The sequence below is a fragment of the Eutrigla gurnardus genome (assembly GCF_963514095.1).
Source record: "Eutrigla gurnardus genome assembly, chromosome: 8".
Classification (NCBI taxonomy): Eukaryota; Metazoa; Chordata; class Actinopteri; order Perciformes; family Triglidae; genus Eutrigla; species Eutrigla gurnardus.
The window spans coordinates 2,087,607-2,107,072 of NC_139922.1; positions in this window are offsets into that span (position 1 = coordinate 2,087,607).

The window sequence follows — 19,466 nt, forward strand, 5'->3', positions numbered from 1 at the left end:
AATTCTAAAAGTAACTACTTACTTTGGAAAGTAACTATTGCGTTACTTTCAAATAATTTTTAAATACTGATGTGTCAAATAATTTGGACCCCATCTCCATCCCTCTTTGATTGAATGTTCAATTATTTATGATAAATCTTATTTATCATAAATAATGAAATTATAATGAAATGCATACTCAATACATTACAAACAGAAATCCACAGTGCAAAAATCTAAACAATTTTAACGTTGCTGTGGGAATGTGAGACTGGCATCCAATAAAATTTGATAGAATATGGTAGATATTATAATTACTAGGCAAGGCAAGGCAACTTTATTTGTATAGCACATTCATACACAAGGCAGACTCAAAGTGCTTCACATCATACAACAAAGTGAAAAAAAATAGAAGAATTAAAAGAAAAGTGGTCAGAGTTGGGGCAAGTCTTACATCTTCAGGAAGTTTATTCCAGCTATTTGTTGCATAGTGACTAAATGATGCTCCCCCGTGATTGTTTACTCTGGGAATCACTAACAGATTGGTCTCAGAAGATCTTAGTGGTCTAGAAGGCTTATGTAGTGGGAGCATATCGGTGATACACTTCGGCCCTAGACCATGTAGTGATTTATATGTGAGCAGGAGGATTTTGAAATCAATCCTCAATTCAATTCAATTTTATTTATAGTGTCAAATCACAACAGAAGTCATCTCAGGACACTTAACACATTGAGCAGGACTAGAATACGCTCAAAATTTCAAGAGTCAACACATTTTCAAAGTCCCAACATCACCCAGGGGCAAGCGTTACAGCGACAGTGGCGAGAAAAAACTGCCTTAATAGGCTTTTAGGCAGAAATCTCGTGCAGCCCAGGCCCTTGGGTTCCAACTGCATTTGGTGCTGGTAGTATGGTAGTAGTAGCATTAACAGTAGTGGTGGTATTAACAGAAGCAATAGTATCAACAGTAGTAGTCCATGGCAGCAGGCACAGCCACGCCGAGATGGATCCATCCCAACCACTTCGCCGTAGACCAGAAAGCAGGAGTAGTTGAGCAGTCACACAGTGGGCAGGTGGAGCTACAATGTGGTGTTTCCAGCATCAGGCCAGTTAGCAGTCTGCATCGGTCAGGACCTCAGTGGACTAGACAGTAGAGATGCCGATTTTAGTCAATTACTTTAATTAAAAATACTGGCAGTAAGAGGCAAAAAAGACCACAACATCGGTGCAGTCCGGACAAGGTTCCACCACGGTCCAGGGAGACCTGCTAGGCAAGAGAGCACAGGGACTCCGGGGGAACATACACAGAGAGAGAGCGCGAGAGAGAGAGAGAGAGAGAGGGGCTCAGTGTGTCACTATAATCCCCCAGCAGTCTAGGCCTATAGCAGCTTAACCAAGAGCTGGCTCAGGGCAAACCTGAGCCAGCCCTAGCTATAAGCGGTGTCAAAGAGAAAGGTTTTAAGCCTACTCTTAAATGTGGGAACAGTGTCTGCCTCACGAACCAGAACCGGAAGACGGTTCCACAGAAGAGGAGATTGATGGCTGAAAGCTCTGGCCCCTGTTCTAATTTTGGAGACTTTAGGAACTACAAGTAACCCTTTATTCTGAGAGCATAGTGCTCTAGGAGGACAGTAGGGTTTAATGAGCTCTTTAAGATATGATGGTGCCTGTCCATTAAGAGCCTTGTAAGTGAGGAGAAGGATTTTAAATTCTATTCTGGATTTTACTGGGAGCCAGTGCAGAGAAGCTAATACAGGAGAAATGTGATCCCTTCTTCTGGTTTTAGTCAGAACACGAGCTGCAGCATTCTGGACAAGCTGGAGAGATTTAAGAGATTTATTAGAGCAGCCTGATAATAAAGAATTACAATAGTCCAGCCTTGAGGTAACAAATGCATGGACGAGTTTTTCTGCATCTTTTTGAGACAGCATTGGCCTAATTTTAGTAATGTTACGCAGGTGAAAGTAGGCTGTCCTCGTGGTTTGTTTAATATGCGAGTCAAAGGACAGGTCTTGATCAAAGATAACTCCAAGGTTTCTTACAGTAGCATTTGAGGCGATGGCAATCCCATCAATAGTCGCTATATCTTTAGACAGCGAGCTTCGGAGGAGTTTAGGCCCAAGTACAATAACTTCCGTTTTATCGGAGTTTAACATCAGGAAATTGCAGGTCATCCAGGATTTTATGTCATCAACACAAGCCTGGAGTTTAACTAGCTGATTGGTTTCTTCAGGCTTGATAGATAGATATAACTGAGTATCATCAGCATAACAATGGAAGTTTATAGAGTGTCCTCTAATAATGTTGCCTAAAGGAAGCATATATAAGTTGAAAAGAATTGGTCCGAACACAGAACCTTGAGGAACACCGTATTTAACTTCAGTGTGCCTGGAGGATTTTTCATTGACATGCACAAACTGAGATCGATTGGATAAATAGGACTTAAACCAGCTTAATGCGGTTCCTTTGATGCCAATTAATTTTTCCAGTCTACATATTAGAATCTCATGGTTAATGGTGTCAAATGCAGCACTAAGATCTAGCAGAACAAGTACAGAAACCAGTCCTCTGACATACAGGAAGCCAAAGTAAGGATTTTAAGAATTGGTGTAATGTGCTCACATTTTTTGGTCTTTGTAAGAACTCTAGTTTTTTTTTCGGAAGACCTGCAAGGAGACCATTACAGTAGTCTAGTCTACTAGTAATTAAGGAATGTACACGTTTTTCTAAGTATTGAGCTCACATGAGCCCTCTAAGTCTTGCTACATTTTTGAGGTGATAGTAGGCTGATTTTGTTACTGATTTAATGTGACTGTCGAAATGTAAATCAGAATCCATAATAACCCCAAGGTTTCTGGCTTTGTTTGAGGTTTTCAGGGACAGAGAGTGAAGGTGTTGAATTACTTTAAACCTTTCTTTTTTAGCACCAAAAACAATTATCTCAGTTTTGTCCTCATTTAGTTGTAGGAAGTTTTGGCACATCCAGTCTTTGACTTGCTCAATGCACTGGCACAGAAGATCTATGGGGCGATAGTCGTTTGGTGATAGTGCTACATAGATTTGGGTGTCATCGGCATAGCAATGGTGGTCAATGTTATTATTTTGCATGATTTGTCCTAGTCGGCACCAAGATTGAACCTTGGGGGACTCCACACATTACATTGGTAGGTTCTGATACAAAGTCGCCAATGGAAACTAAATAGTTCCTATCTTGTAGATATTACTTGAACCAGCTTAAGACTGTGCCTGAGAGCCCCACCCAGTTTTCCAACCTGTCCAAAAGTATTGAGTGGTCGACAGTGTCAAATGCAGCACTGAGGTCTAATAGCATTAATATTGAAGCTTTGCCAGAGTCTGTGTTAAGACGGATGTCATTTACAACTTTAATAAGGGCCGTCTCGGTGCTATGAAAAGGTCGAAATCCTGACTGGAAGTTGTTGTGGGAGCCAGTTGAAGCCAGGAAGTGATTTAGTTGTTGGAGGACAACTTTCTCAATTATTTTACTTATGAAGGGTAGATTTGAAATTGGTCTGTAGTTGTTGATAATAGAGGCATCTAGGCTCCGCTTTTTTAGAAGAGGTAATGACTGCAGTTTTGAAGACCTTTAGGAAATTGCCTGATTGAATGGAGTTATTAACTATTTGCAATACGTCTATTTGATAGGCAGTCAAAAACATTCTTAAAAAAGTTGGTGGGTAAAGCATCAAGGCAGCAGGTGGATGATTTTAGATTTGTCACAGTTTCCACTAGAGTTTTAGAGTCTATGGCATCAAAGCTTGCCATCATTACTGTGTTACTTTTGCCTGAACAGGGTGGTGATCCAACTTTTTTGTTTGAGATATTGATGGCGCGTCTGATGCCTTCAATTTTATTAGTATAAAAGAATGCAAACTCATTGCATTTCTGCGTGGAATGGAGTTTAGCTGGTATTTGTGTTGGGGGGTTGGTCAGTCTGTCAACAGTTGCAAATAGGGTTTTCGCCTTATTAGTGTTGTTGTTTATGATATTGGAGAAGAATGTTTCTCTCGCACTTTTTAAGACTAAATTGTAGGCCCGGAGGCTCTCTTTATAGATGTCATGGTGAATATGAAGTTTAGTACTCCGCCAGATTCGTTCAGCCTTCCTGTACTCTTCTCTGGGCTGTCACAACAGCAGCTTTTCTCCAGGGTGCCTTTTGCTTACCAGAAATTGTTTTAACTGTAGCAGGTGCAATGACACCTATGACATTTTAGAATTTTGGAATTAAAGATGTTTACAAGATCATCAGCATGACATGGGTTTAGAGGTGGTAACGAGGAGATGGCATTTTTAAAGAGTACATTGGCATGTTCATTGATGTACCGCTTTTTGACCTTATTTGATTCTGTTTGTGTGTCAGGAATGACAGAAATATTAAAGAAAACACAGAAGTGATCAGACAATGAAGGATCAGTCACGAAAACATCAGAAACATGGAGACCTTTTGAGATAATCAGGTCCAGGGTGTGTCCCTTACTATGCTTATAGAGTGGACTGATAAAAATAACAATATATCTTTTGGAACTTTTTATATTTATTGCACCACAACAGGTCACAACTAAGCAAAATTAAATTATGGTTGTTAAGCAAGTACCAAAAATAAATAATAAATATATTTACTCTTTGTAGTGTAAATTAGGGGGAAAAAACAGTAGACATACTGTACGTATGTTTTTATGTGGCACACCTAAGACTGTGTGACCACATTGATTTGATTTATTAGATACAAATTCGGCAGATTATTCAAATATAAACCATTTGAATTGGAATATATATTTTTTTGTATTTTCGTTTACATTTAATGAGGGAACAGATTACAGGATAATCAGAGCAGAGTGTAATGTGTGACAGTGGGGCGGAACGTTTGTGTCACTCCAGTTGTTGCAGGGACGGTAAATAATGCAAGGCTTCCCCCCGTCTCGTCAGACGCAATCTGGAGACGAACGAGACGCACCATGTCCTCATTTGCTGTGTCTTACCTGCTTTCCTTAACAGGACATATATCTGCCTTACGGTGCCCTATCCTGGGACCCGTAACATTTACGCAATGTAACTTGTGTGTGTCTGATCTTGACAGGCGCTCTCCTTTAAACAACACATTTTTGCGAGCGTTCGCGAGCGTTCCCGAGGCGGCGAGTCGAGCCTGGCGCCTCTGATTAGCATAAAGTAGATTCGACTTCAACTTTAGGCAAATGAGGAGCGGCCAACTCGCGCGCCGTCTCTCGACATTCGCCGCGACGCTACCAGAATGCATTGCACGGCTTTTCACATAGACAATGAATGGGACTCGGGGAAACACCGCTGCCTGTGGACACGTACCTTAAGTAAGCAGACTAAGCACCCGCCCAACTTCCCCTCTGATTGGCTTACCATAGAATTTTACTCAACCCCAGCCAATCGTCATCACTTTTGCGGGTGTCTCGTGCTCCCGCCCTCACCAAGGACAAGGAGGAACAAGACATTTCTCTGTCACTCGGCTCAGAGGTCCGATGTATAACATCTGCCTTCAATGTAGTAACGCGACACATTTTTTGGCAGTAACGATAACGGCGTTATAACAATGAGATGAGTAATCAATTAGATTACTCGTTACTGAAAAAAGTAACGGCGTTACTAACGCCGCTACTTATAACGCCGTTATTCCCATCACTGTTAAACAGATGCTGTTTTAGTAATAATTTAAATCAGGTTTTACTGTTTACCTGTGTGATGTGTCTGGGGAGTGAATTCCACTCATACATAGCTCTGTACATGACCATTCTTTTGATAGCATTTGTCTTTACTTTTGGTAGAGTAAAATTACCTGAAGTAGAGTGTCTAGTTATGTAGTTATGTTTGTCCGTACTGAAAGATAAGTTGTGATACAGAATTAAAAGATTTTTTCGTGACAGAGACATTTCTAATAAATACAAACGAAATAATAACTCCTTTACAGGTAACCAATCAAGACTCTTATGCATTTTTACGACATTCATTCTATAATTACAACGGAGTACTATGCGTGCTGCTCTATCCTGTAGCACTTGCAATTTCCTCAACATTTCTGCTGTGGCATTAGACCAGACTGCTGGGCAATAGTCAAGGTTTGACAATATTAAGGCCTGAGTTACTAGTTTTGTTGCTCTTTGTGTTAAAAAAGTTGCACATCTTCTGATTGCAGAGATCGTACCTCCCATTTTAGCAGTTATCTTATTAATATGTTTTGTCCATGATAGTTTATTATCTATGATAATGCCCAGAAGTTTGGTTTCATGCACTTGGTTAATACACACATCATTTATTCTAAGGTTTAATTCTGGATTTTTACTGATGGTGTGGTTAGAGCCAAGTACCATGCTATTAGTCTTTGATATATTTAGAACCAGTTTATTTCTTTTTACCCAATCAACTACTGAATGCAACTCGTCATTTAAAACCATATCCAACGTATTGGTTGTGTGAGCAGACATGTATATTGTTGAATCATCCGCAAACATCGCAATTTTAGCCTTGTTTAGGACAATTGGTAGATCATTAGTAAAAATATTGAACAGTAAAGGTTTGACGCAACTCCCCTGGGGTACACCACTCGTTACAGCTCTGACATCAGAATTACTACCATTAAAGAAGACAGTCTGTGTTCTGTCATTTAAATAACTCTCAAACCAAGATAATGCAGACTGATCAAAGCCCTAACATTCCAATATTTTCAATAATGATTTATGATTGATGATATCTAATGCTGCTGAAAAATCTAACATAACAGCACCGACTATTTTCTTTTCTTCTATTTCCCTTAGCCAGTCATCAGTCATTTGAGTCAGAGCTGTAGCTGTTGAGTGCCCTTCTCTGTAAGCATGTTGGAAGTCTGTAACTAGACTATTTGTGTACAGATAGTTTTTGATTTGCTCATATACAATGCTTTCCATAATTTTGCTCAACACGGGCAATAGACTGATCGGACGACTGTTTGATCCAAAAAATGTTGATTTCTTGTTTTTAGGCAGTGGTATTATCTTGGCTCTTTTCCATTCATGTGGACAAAGGCAATTTTTGAAACGTAAGTTTATAATATGACAAATAGCTGGGGCAACCAAGTCTGCAACCAATTTAAGAAGTTTCCCGTCAAGTCCATCAACACCTGGTGGTTTATTTCTATAAGTCCTTATCCTATTTTCTACCTCACTTATGTTTACTCTGTCAAATTTATTTCCTTCATAATTTCATTTTTTATGAATAGGTAAGATATATTATCGATATTTGGTATGTTATTACTTAATTTGTCTACTTTATCTATAAAATAGTTATTAAAATAATTAGCAATATCTGTTGGTTTTGTTAGGAAGTTACCTTCCACCTCTACAAAGGATGGAGTGGCTTTAGTGTTTCTACCTAATAGATCATTTAATGTATTCCCTAATTTCTTACTATCATTCCTAATATCATTAATCCTGTTTTCATAATATAATTTCTTTTTATTTCTATTTAATTTTGTGACAGAGTTTTTTAGTTTACGATATACCTGCCAGTCATATTCATATCCAGTTATAATTGCTGTTTTTTTCGCTTGATCTCTTTGTTTCATATGCTCCTTGATCTCATTGTCCAACCATGGTGTTCTGGTATTTCTGACGGTAAACTTCTTAAGTGGTGTATGCTTATCAACCAGAGACATGAAGATTTCATCAAATTTGGACAGAGCTTCTTCAGTATTAGTACTCAACAACACATTAGACCAGTTTACATTCTTGACTTCATTCACAAAATTGTCTTAATTAAATGTTCTGTACGATCGTTTAAGCACTACTTTGGGTCCTGGCTTAGTTTACTTTTGTATTCCTTACAATAACTATTAAATTATGATCACTGCAACCAGTCTGAACAGATAATACTTTGGAACATAGCTCGGGTGAGTTGGTAAAAATATGGTCAATACATGTGGAGGTCATGGTGCCATCATTTTTAAAACATATCCTGGTAGGTTTGTTCATTACTTGTGATAATCCACATGTATCTGTAGCAGTCAACAGTTTGTTTTTTAGTGAGCAGTTTTGTGAGAACCAGTCTATGTTCATGTCACCCAAAAAATATGTTTCATGACCCAGAGTGCTACTAACTAATTAACTTCAGTGTCAGGAGTTTTCATTAACATGCACAAACTGAGATCGATTGGATAAATAGGACTTAAACCAGCTTAATGTGCTTCCTTTGATGCCAATTAATGTTTCCAGTCTACATATTAGGATCTCATGGTTCTCATGGTGTCAAACGCAACACTAACATCGAGCAGGACAAGTACAGAAACCAGTCTGTACACAGCCACCCCGAGATGTATCCATATCCAACATGTCGCCGCGGACTGGAAAGCAGTCAATGATGAGCAGCATCACAGCAGCAGCTGGAGCTACAATATGGTGTTTCCATCATCAGGCCAGTTAGCAGTCGGCATCTGTCAGGATCTCAGTAGACTGCTGGACAAGAAAGCACAACCAGTCTCCCGGGAGTCTAGTTAGTAAAAGTAGATCCAGGGAGACCTGCAAGACGAGAAAGCACAAGAACTCTGGGGAACATATGCAGAGAGAGCGAGAGAGAGGGAGACTCAGTGTGTCATTATAAATCCGCCAGCAGTCTAGGTCTACAGCAGCATAACTAATGCGGCGTTCACACCGGACGCGATAGACGCGAATACAATCGCGTGAGACGCGTGTATCGCGCCGCTTGATCATTTTGGACTATTCGCGTCATTCGCGTCTTTCGCTTCATTCGCTTCATTCGCGTCATTCGCGTCATTCGCGTCATTCGCGTCATTCGCTTCATTCGCGTCATTCGCTTCATTCGCGCATGACGCTCATTTTTGAGGGGAGCCGGCGGGTCACGTCGGCGGACCCTCCTCCTCCGCCTCGGGGTACCCGATGCCAGAGTCCGTGAGCCTCCTCCGGGAGCCACGTCCCTCGCACCTCTCCCCAGAGTCGGGGCCACATTCGACCTCAGATCAGATGAGACAACCCGCTGAATTTAAGCATATTACTAAGCGGAGGAAAATAAACTATCTAGGATTCCCTCAGTAGCGGCGAGCGAAGAGGGAAGAGCCCAGCGCCGAATCCCCGTCCGACGGGCGGGCGGATGTGGGAAATGTGGCGTACGGAAGACCGATTGCCCGGTGTCGCGCGGGGGCCTGAGTCCTTCTGATCGAGGCTCAGCCCTGACGGTGTGAGGCCGGTACGGCCCCCGTCGCGCCGGGGTCCGGTCTTCCCGAGTCGGGTTTGGTAATGCAGCCCGTCCATCTCAGCTCATCTGTCTGTCGGCTTGAACTCGTCGCTGATTGGATGTCGCGGCGCGATGCCGCCTGAAAAGTTCGATATTTTCAACTTTATTCGCGCCGCGTCAGACGCGCCATTCGCGCCGCGTCAGACGCGCCATTCGCTCCATTCGCGTCAGACGCGCCATTCGCGCCGCGTCAGACGCTCCATTCGCGCCGCCTCCGCCTGAATCGCGTGTCATCGCGCCATTTACATTGGTTTTCAATGTAGAGTCGCCGCTCAATTCGCGTCTATCGCGTTCAGTGTGAACGCCCCATAAGAGCTGGCTCAATCCTTGAATCCATGTAGAAAGTGTCTGAGGCACAGATAAATGTCTTCATGAGTAAAATGTGACTGAATATCTTGTCCATGTTTTACAGTCGACACAGGTATTTAGCCCATAGGAGCTATGTGAGCCGGTGCTGGGGCTTCCTTGGGCAGAGGGTCTGAGTCGTGATTCCAGGCTGTGTAGTACTTTGTATCCCCAGAGCGTTTCCAGACGCCCAAGGCAACTACGTGGGGTTCAGACTGCCACTCGATTAAACCTTTATACATAGCTGCTGATGATCTCCTTGTCCGGCCTCTCATACTGTGCACTGAGGTCCTCGGGGATGGGGATCTTCAACATTTCATCAGTGTATGGTGCCGGGTCCAGAAACACCATGTCAAAGATGAGGTCCATCAAAGATGAGGTCCATCAACTCATCAACGTTACCTGTCCAATAACCAAGATTATTGTTTATTTTTTATGTTTGTGTACTGGAAGATTTTTTACTATTCATTGTATTTATTATCCATGTTAAACTTTATACAATATTTATGTTTTCACATTTTTGTTTGCTTTCACAACATTTTTTAAAAAATTGTAATTAATTGAAGTGCAATAATGAAAATGACCTTTGGAAGAACATTGTGCAAAATAAAAATAATGCAATAGAGAATATCGTGGCAGTCTTTACTGGTTTGGCGCGAGCCTTCCTAGCCTTTGGGAATATCAGCTTGAAGAGAGGATCTCATGTAGATGACGATGCCTGTGCACGGTCTGCGTTCGCTTTTCCTCTTTGCTCTCACCCCTGCCTGCGATTTTCTGCTATTTTTTGCTATCTGCTTCTCCTCAACAAGAAACAAAGAGCAGCAGCTCCTGGATACTTACAAAACCAGTGGGATTATATTTTCTTTGAGATAAAACAAGCATTTTTCAATATTTTTACAACTTCCTCAACGGTACGCGAGGAGGCCTACCAAACAAGATAAGCCTGATCCTGTGCTACATTGCTAAAGGTAATTAGCAGAAGATGCCTCCCTTCTCTACGGAACATTACCATAAACTCCTACAGAAGATTTTACTGCTGGAAACAAAAATTAATCGGTTAGAAGTAAATGTAGAAGTGAATGGACTTTGTGGGAACAACACCACTCTAGCACTGACTCAAAACAGTGGACAAGAGCATGCTAGAAGTAGCAATAATGAAGCTATGAAGAAACGGGAGGACCCTGTAGGCTACACGGTAATAAATCTACCAGCAATAATCCTCCCTGGAACACACTTGGTGCGAAGCCAAAGAGAAGACCATCTCCCTGTGACATGGGAGAACGGATAACTGGCAGGACCCAGCGCCCCGATATCTGTGATCTGACCGGCTGGCCTGCGTTACCATCTCCATCCAGGCACAGCGCCTCCTCAACCCCACTGCCTCGTAGGACACAGCAGTGGACAGCTGGGAAGAGGAGAGCTACCAAGAAACCTCCCCAGCAAAAAACTGTTCCACTAAAGAACAGGTTTGCTCCACTGCTGCAGGACCATGGATCCCCTTCTGATTGCCTGGATAACCCCCCACCACCACGCAGCAGGGTAACACCTGCTAACTTAAAACCACAGAGAAAGCTAACGACAGGGCCTGAAAATCTGATTGTGGGTGACTTTTCTGTGAAAGATATGAAAAGCAGTAATAACATTAAAGTACTCTGCTTTCCGAAGGATACGGTGTCTGACTTGGAAAAGAGAATCCTGGAAATTGTGGCTGCACACCCAACTGTGAAAAATATAATTCTGCACATTGGATTTAATGACATTGAAAAACAACAATCAAGAGACTCTTTGAAACAGTCAGCTCTGTGAATGCTGAGGTTTTCATCAGTGGCCCTCTGCCCCCGACCGGGAGAGGAGTTGAGACATTCAGTAGACTGTTTTGGCTCAACAAATGGCTCTCAACTGCATCTCTTGCTCGCTCAATGCATTTTATTGACAATTTCCGCTTTTTCTGGGACCGCAGGCATCTTTTTAAGACAAACGGACTTTGCCTAAATAAGCTAGGAGCAAAGCTTTTCATCACCAACATGTCTTACTGCCTGCGTCATCCATCTGTCGCCAAGGACAAGAGGAACCAACAAAGAGGGAAGACAAAACACAGACTATCAGAAACGTCGAAGGAGGACTGAATGTGGATTCCCCCCCCCCAAATCCCCATCCAGGTCTTCGTCATTCTCCCTCCCTCCAATAAACCTGTCTCTCCCCTCCTCCCCCTTGGAGTTCCAGGAGCTACCCCTACCTACCCACCACCCTACTCAGACCCCCTCTCCCAAGACTGCAACTAAGTCACCAAAACCCAGGACCCCCTCATCCAAGACTGCAACTAAGTCACCAAAACCCAGGACCCCCTCTTCCAAGACTGCAACTAAGTCACCAAAACCCAGGACCCCCTCTCCCAAGACTGCAACTAAGTCACCAAAACCCAGGACCCCCTCTTCCAAGACTGCAACTAAGTCACCAAAACCCAGGACCCCCTCTCCCAAGACTGCAACTAAGTCACCAAAACCCAGGCGATCTCCCCCTCAGCATAAACATCCACCTCCAGCAGTTCATCCCAGCTGTGACGCTGCTCACTCCCCCCCCTTATGGCCACCCCCTCCCCACCCTGACAGCAGCCCTGAATATTACTGAGACAGAAAAGGGTTCAGCAGTAGACTGCATTATCAGCTGGACCCAAGGTCGCCTACATCAAAACATGGCACCTTCTGCATTCCTGTTGTGACTACTAAGAGAGTAAACATTGGGAAACTTGAACACACAGCTAACCTAAACAATCTCATTCCTGTTCTCTCAAAATCAAAGTCAACCTCAAAGCCTGTCAATAACACCATCAGGATGGGTCTGCTAAATGTTAGGTCTCTTAATAACAAATCATTTTTAGTCAATGATTTTATTACCACTTCTAAACTTGATTTTATGTTTTTAACTGAAACATGGCTAGAACAAAATAACAGCAAGCATTCTGATCGAGACAGCACCCCCCAACTATAATTTTATTGATGTTTGTAGATCTGGGAAAAGAGGTGGAGGGGTTGCTGCTATATTTAAAAATACATTTCAGGGGAAACAGATATCACTTGGTGTTTTTCCATCATTCGAATACCTTTGTGCTGTGTTGAAATGCTCTCCCAGAGTTCTCCTGTTAATTATTTACAGGCCACCTAAATATTCATCAAATTTTTTCGATGATTTTACTGAATTATTGTCTAGCATCTCCACTGATTTTGACTGCCTAGTTATAACTGGTGACTTTAATTTTCATATTGATGATTTGAATGACAAGGGTGCAAAAGAACTTTTTAATATTCTAGACACATTTGACCTTTCTCAACATGTGAAAGAGGCTACTCATTGTAAGGGAAACACCCTGGACCTGATTATCACAAAACGTCTCAATGTTTCGAAAGGATCAAAGGATTTCGACCTTTTCATAGCACCGAGACGGCCCTTATTAAAGTTGTAAATGACATCCGTCTTAACACAGACTGGCAAAACTTCAATATTAATGCTATTAGACCTCAGTGCTGCATTTGACACTGTCGACCACTCAATACTTTTGGACAGGTTGGAAAACTGGGTGGGGCTCTCAGGCACAGTCTTAAGCTGGTTCAAGTCATATCTACAAGATAGGAACTATTTTGTTTCTATTGGCGACTTTGTATCAGAACCTACCAATGTAACGTGTGGAGTCCCCAAAGGTTCAATCTTGGGGCCGACTTTATTCAACATCTACATGCTCCCACTAGGACAAATCATGCAAAATAATAACATTGACCACCATTGCTATGCCGATGACACCCAAATCTATGTAGCACTATCACCAAACGACTATCGCCCCATAGATCTTCTGTGCCAGTGCATTGAGCAAGTCAAAGACTGGATGTGCCAAAACTTCCTACAACTAAATGAGGACAAAACTGAGATGATTGTTTTTGGTGCTAAAAAAGAAAGGTTTAAAGTAATTCAGCACCTTCACTCTCTGTCCCTGAAAACCTCAAACAAAGCCAGAAACCTTGGGGTTATTATGGATTCTGATTTACATTTCGACAGTCACATTAAATCAGTAACAAAATCAGCCTACTATCACCTCAAAAATTTAGCAAGACTTAGAGGGCTCATGTCAGCTCAAGACTTAGAAAAACTTGTACATGCCTTTATTACTAGTAGGCTAGACTACTGTAATGGTCTCCTTGCAGGTCCTAAAAAAAAACTGTCAGGCAGCTACAGCTTGTTCAGAACGCTGCTGCTAGAGTTCTTACAAAGACCAAAAAATGTGAGCACATCACACCAATTATTAAATCCTTACATTGGCTCCCTGTAAGTCAGAGGATTGATTTAAAAAATCCTCCTGCTCACATATAAATCACTACATGGTCTAGGGCCGAAGTATATCACTGATATGCTCCCACTACATAAGCCTTCTAGACCACTAAGATCTTCTGAGACCAATCTGTTAGTGATTCCCAGAGTAAACAACAATCACGGGAGAGCATCATTTAGTCACTATGCAACAAATAGCTGGAATAAACTTCCTGAAGATGTAAGACTTGCCCCAACTCTGACCACTTTTAAAACTAGACTGAAAACTTTTATGTTCACCATAGCTTTCTGCTAAATCTTTTAATGTCTGCACATAATTTTTAATTATTGCAAATATGTTTTTATTCTCATTGTCTTTCTGTAATGCATTTTAATTGTGCCTTTATTTTCTTTTAATTCTTCTTCTTCTTTTTTCACTTTGTTGTATGACATGTCATGATGTGAAGCACTTTGAGTCTGCCTTGTGTATGAAATGTGCTATACAAATAAAGTTGCCTTGCCTAAAATGCATGGCAGCCAGGTAAAGTCTGGTTGAGTAATGGAAACAAAAAATAGCATAATCTGTACACATTGTCACTTGTTCTAACTAACTAAAGTTTAACTTGCCTGCACAGCATTCCAAGAAATGGAAAGACAACATTTTTCGGTGCAAATCGGAGGATGGTGCTGTGGAAGACTCCAAAGATGACCTCTGGTGGTGCAGGTTCATTTTAGCAACATCCTTCAGAATCCTCTTGTTCGTCATGACTTTTTCTAGCTTGTAGAAGGCAGGAGTTCCTACAAAGGACATAAACATGTATTATACGTGATAATGCGGTTTGATTAACATAGTTGAATGATTAGGTCAGACAAACACTTTTAGAGAATATTTGTCCTTGATCATTATGGGAAGTGGAGTTATGTGATTGGGAAGTATTGGACCTGCTGACCTGCTACAAGCCATTTTGTGTGGTCCCTGGATTGCCGCAGTGGATGTAAAATTGGAAAATGGAAAATTGGATGGGAATGTCCTGGACATGGTTCATAATGAACATCCATTTCGCCACTCGCTCAGGTCCGGTTGCTGATGGTTCTTTATGCTCCGCATCCACTGGAGAAGTTTCACATAGTCCTTCGTCTTTGCAACCACATCAAGTTTCTTTGACATTCCTAGAAAAACACATTACTTTAGTTTATCTTCATACAACTTTCCATAATAAAATACTATCCAACAGGAATATATGAATTGTACACCTAAAATAAATGCATGCGTTACACTAACCCCCAATTTCCACTGCATGCGTCTCCGCTGTGTGGCGTCTCCACCACGCCAGCGGAGCAGATACGTTTCACTTTAGTCTATGGGTGAATCCCCACCAGGTCCGCTGCGCTGCGTCTCCGCTGCGTCTCGGCTCCGGCAGTCCGCTGCTCTCCGCAACAAATACGCAGGTCTTCTATTTCTGGCGGATGCTGGACCACGGCGCAGCAATTCAGCACAGAGCAAACAGGAAGTTCGGTACATACTCAACAATAAAACATCCAGTTACTTCAAAATAAAACACTTGTGTTAATAAAACCTCTTGACGACGGATCATATTTCAGTTAACTACGTCACAAAAACGTCAGAATGGGTGGGGCCAGGTACGGAGTCAACAGGTCAGAGGTTTTCAGAGTTCTTTAACTGCAGTCTCGCACGATTACGTATTGTCGCGAGGTCTCGCGGCGTCACAGTCGTTCTGCCGGACTGCGCCGTGGCGGACTCAAACGCATCCTGTGGGGATTGGCGGACGGCGGACCGAAGCTGGATCGGAGACGCACCGCAGCGGAGACGCATGCAGTGGAGACGCATGCAGTGGAAATTGGGCGTAAAAGTAGGGAGTATGTTCACTCACGTACAATAGCCTCATACCTATTTCGATCGGTCTGTTAACCCATGCATTTATGTGTTGTCTTGTAAACATAAGTAAATATACATTTCTTGATGTGCCAGACATCATAGAATTGGGTGACGTTGCACTCCCTCAGGTATTTCTGGATTTGTGGATGCCGGTCTGTGACGATGCAATCCAGAGTGACACCTTGTTCCTCCAACCGGTCGAGAGACTCCTCTTCAGACCTTCTTTCTCCATGTGGTAGCTTCCACCGACCTCATTACCCATGTCATAAAAATACATGTAGAATACGTACATACAATACAGGTGCTGGTCAACGAATTAGAATAATTTGAAATAGTGCAATCATTAAATTCTTTGAATGCATTTTTTGTGCAGAAAGCAAATCAGGTGTTCACCGCACCTGTCCTACTCGTTAGACTAATCACAGAACTCGTTACCTGTAAAAATTTTGCTCAGCTGAGCTTTCCAAAAGGCCCATTTAGGCCATTTAACTGTGACACTGTTGTTTTATTGAATTAGAATAATGGAGAAACCGTTTCATTGAATTAGAATAATTTTTATTATAATTAGAATCATCACTTTCTCAGTATTTTGTGGCTGCCCCCTTGGCTTGTAGGACTGCCTGAAGTCTCCGCGGCATCGATTTGACCAGCTTGTCGCAAGTTTCCGCACTCACAGCTTCCCAGGCAGTGGCGATGTTCTGCTTCAGTTGGTCCAGCGTAGTAGGCTTTCTGTCGCGAATTTTCCGCTTGACGATGGCCCAAAGGTTTTCAATGACATTGAGGTCAGGCGAGTTGGCCGGCCATGCCAAAACTTCAAGCTGTTTTTTAGTGAACCAATCTTTGGTCGACTTTGCCGCATGAGCCGGTGCAAGATCCTGTTGAAATATGAAGTCTTCTTCGCCGAACTGTTCCTCAACAGTCGGAATCAGGAACGTTTCCAGAACATCTTGATATACGGCAGCATTGACAGTCGTCTTGAGGAAGCAGAGTCTCCCTACACCTCGAGCGGACATGCATCCCCAGACCATAACGCTCTGGGGAAACTTGACGGATCTTTTCATGCACTCGTGGTTGTAGGTTTCGCCACCACGACGCCAGACACGAGGACCTTGGTCACCGAAGGAGATGCAGAAGCGTGATTCGTCACTGAAGACCACTTTCTGCCAGTCTTCAGCAGTCCACTCGACGTGTTCTTTGGCCCACTTCAGCCGTTTCTCCATTTGTTTCTTGTTCAGCATCGGTTTTACTGCTGGAACGCGAGATTTGAAGCCGAGTTCGCGCAGACGACGGTAAGTGGTTGATCTGGAGACGTCAGCGCCGGTCTGCTTGTTCCACAAGTCGGTGAGCTCGGAAGTGGACTTGAACCGGTTGCTGACTGCGATCTTTCTCAGCTGCTTGTTGTCGCGAGCAGAAGTTTTTCGGACGCCGGAACAGTTGGTGCGCTTGCTGCAGTTTTTCTTGAGAGCTTTGCAGACGGAAGACTGGCTGATGCCGAGCTGCTCAGCAATTTTAGTTTGGGTCAAGCCTTGTTGGCGAAGGGCTTGAATTTGAGCCACTATTCCGGTTGAGAGGTCGCGCTGCTTACCCATGATTGATTTTACAACTTAGAAATTCTACTCAACCCTGACTTTATACTGCACAGTGAACACTCTTCACAGAAAACAAAAATTCGAGCATTTATTCTAATTCAATGAAACGGTTTCTCCATTATTCTAATTCAATAAAACAACAGTGTCACAGTTAAATGGCCTAAATGGGCCTTTTGGAAAGCTCAGCTGAGCAAATTTTTTACAGGTAACGAGTTCTGTGATTAGTCTAACGAGTAGGACAGGTGCGGTGAACACCTGATTTGCTTTCTGCACAAAAAATGCATTCAAAGAATTTAATGATTGCACTATTTCAAATTATTCTAATTCGTTGACCAGCACCTGTACAGTTAACAAGTGTTATGTATATTGTGGAAAATAATACTGTAATAATATGTTGAAATTTAGTTTCTTCATACTCACCTGAACCAACTGAATATCAACAGTATTGGTCTTGAGGTCCGTCATGGTCTAGCTTCCAAACTTTGCAGAGTGGCCTGAAAATATTCATGCCTTACATTACTTCATGTATGGTATGATAGCATATATTGATTCAGTGCATGTCATAGGTTTTTAAAGCACCCTCACACACAAAACACTTGAATATACAAAGTCAATAACAGAAATACCTGGAGAGTCAGCCCTCATGTCACCACCAACTATGCGTAGTCATCTTCACGGAGCTGCTGCAGTATGACTCCTTGTGAAGATTTCCATTTTTTTAAACTTTCTTTTTTATTAAAAAGAAAAAAGAACAGGCACTCAGGTGAATTTGAAAAAGTTAAAAACCCTTTATTTTAGTGGGTAATTTAAAAAAAAACACCAACGCGTGTCAGCTTGCGCCTTCCTCAGGGTGTATGCAGACAAGAGACACATCCCAGTAATTATAATACAATCAAGTTCAGCTGCGAATCCTTAGATCTGTGCAGTGCTCCTCCTGGCCTGCGGGAGGACCATGCAGGAGCACTTTAGTAGCACCATCAGGGACCTGAAGAAATTCTACTTCTAAAAAAATCACAGTCAATAGACAGACTTATTTGACCAATAACAAAATTAAAATCTAACAATCTAACATAAACCATGGAATTTAACATGGAGACCATACAGAAAATAATGTAACTCAATGAACAAAAACACCCAAATAGTCCAACTGAATATAAAGACAAAACATAAAGAGGCAATGCAAAAGTGTGAGTAATAATGTAAACATAATGTAGAAAAACAAATAAGGATGTCAAATCATTACACAACAAAAATATATTTATCACAAAAACGATAAGAGGTCAAAATCTTCATTGAGGCCAGGAAAGCAAGTGGCCTTCGGGGAATGAATCCAGTAAGCCTCTCTCTGTTTGGCCATGGGATAATTCATATTCCTTATTCGAATGGCATATTTATGCTCCGCCACTCTGTACCTCAATCTTCTGTTAGTAAGGCCTATATAGAAACAGCCACAGATACATTCAAGTCGGTACACAATATGAGTGGTGTTACAATTTATGAAACTGGAAATAGAATACATTTGGTTGCTAAACACATCTCTAAAAGTGTCCGTTTTAACCATGTTTTCACAGCATCTACAGTTACAACAACGAAAGTTGCCCTTTGGTCTACACAGCCAGGTGTCTGGCTTGTGAGCAGGAAGATAACTCCTCACTAATTTATCCTTGATGGTGGGGGCCCTTCTAAAATTGATGCCCGGCGGTTCAGGGAATACCTCTTTTAAAGAAGGGTCACTCTCAATGATATCCCAGTTTTTCTTGATAATGTGTTTGATCTGGACAGCTTCTTTGCTGTAGCGAGTGACAAAATAGGGTTTCTGAACTTGTTCCTGTTTAGGTTTAAGGCTAAGCAACTCCTTCCTCTCCAGTGATAAAGCCCTATGATGAGCCTGAGTAAGAAGCTCAGATTTATACCCTCTCTGTCTAAAACGCTGCTGCATGTCCATGGACTGATATAAATCCTGATCAGTATCAGTACGTCTTAATCTTTGCAATTGTCCATAAGGGATATTCTTAATGAGCCATGGGGGGTGAAAACTGTCTGCATGCAATACAGCATTGCGGTCGGTTTTCTTTCTAAAGATGGACCTGTGCAAG